General features: G+C 44.3%; 1 pseudogene; it reads right to left on the reverse strand.

Annotated features, from left to right (window-relative positions):
• Positions 1 to 814, reverse strand: part of LOC102839952 — a 45,362-nt pseudogene that overhangs the window by 6,843 nt on the left and 37,705 nt on the right.

Genomic DNA, 814 nt, shown 5'->3' on the forward strand with positions numbered 1-814 from the left:
GCCAGTGTGCATGTTTTTGAGGAGTTCCAGGTGTTCCTGGGTCACAGCCTTCAGAATGGAAATGGAGGCCCATGGTAACACCAGCCATTGGTGACGGGGCCTTGGGATACTTATCACCACTGCTTGCTCATCTTTGTAAACTTGCATTTTGGGATCCTGCATAGATATCTTCAAACCTTGACTCTGGTGGCCTACTGCCTCCTTCTTGGTTGATGCATCTTCCCCTTTCTTTGAGGGCACAAAGCATTGAGTAGGACTACTCCTGGAGTCCAGTCCTGTCCCTAGCTCAATTTCCTATGTAACATCCCTTTCTCTAGAATCACTGTCACCTGACCTCTTTCTCCTCCTTTGTGTTTCCAGGCCAGGACTCTTTGCCTCTTCCTCAAACTCTACAATATATGGATAAAGTTCATTCACCAAGTAGAGAACCTGGCCAGGCTGCAGCTTCACCTCCTGGTCTTTCCCAGTTATGACGGAGTCAGTGCTGGTGGGATTGACCCCTGCCTGCTTTACCTTGACATCTTTCTGGTATTCTCTGCTTTCAGCCAAGATCCATTGGACATCAGCAATGATAGATCTCATTTCACATCTTCATCTGAATCTGGCTTAAACCTCTGGAAGTTCCCTGTCAATGTACTGCTACATACATTTAAAAATTATTTTTAGCAAAATTTGCTTACATGAGATATTAATGATATTGTACAATTTCTGCATTCTGTTGGAATGGGCACAAATATGGATCTCTTCCAATCAGTTGGCCAGGTAACTTCCAAATTTTTGACATAGATAAATGAGAGCCTCCACTGCCACATCA

This window comes from Chrysochloris asiatica, unplaced genomic scaffold (assembly GCF_000296735.1).
Source record: "Chrysochloris asiatica unplaced genomic scaffold, ChrAsi1.0 scaffold00074, whole genome shotgun sequence".
In the NCBI taxonomy this organism is placed as follows: domain Eukaryota; kingdom Metazoa; phylum Chordata; class Mammalia; order Afrosoricida; family Chrysochloridae; genus Chrysochloris; species Chrysochloris asiatica.